The sequence below is a fragment of the Plasmopara halstedii genome (assembly GCF_900000015.1).
Source record: "Plasmopara halstedii genome assembly, contig: Scaffold_291, whole genome shotgun sequence".
Taxonomy (NCBI): domain Eukaryota; phylum Oomycota; class Peronosporomycetes; order Peronosporales; family Peronosporaceae; genus Plasmopara; species Plasmopara halstedii.
Window position 1 is genome coordinate 222,816 of NW_020187212.1, and position 402 is coordinate 223,217.

Sequence of the window (402 nt, forward strand, 5' to 3'; positions counted from 1 at the left end):
ACAGGCGCTGGGAAGATGGTCTTCGATGACGCGATTCACCTTTTCGGTTTCATCCATCAGTCTGTGGATGATCCGCTGTCGACATATCCAACTTGATGCCTAGCACCTTGAGGATAGTCGTGAAACGAGGGTCTCTATCAGAGACAATTGACTCTGGGAGTCCGTGTTGTCGGAAAACAAATTTCACGAACAGCGTTGCTGTACCGACTCCGGCGATGGTGTCTGGCACCTCCGCCAAATGAACCATCTTGCTCAACCGGCCGACAAATACCACGACACCCGTGTTGCACGCCGGGCTGTCGGCAGGCCAAACACAAAGTCCAATCTCATGGATTGCCAGCACTCAGTGGGTACCGGTAAGCTGGCCAGCGGCGCAGCCGCAATTGGAGAGGATTTCACCCG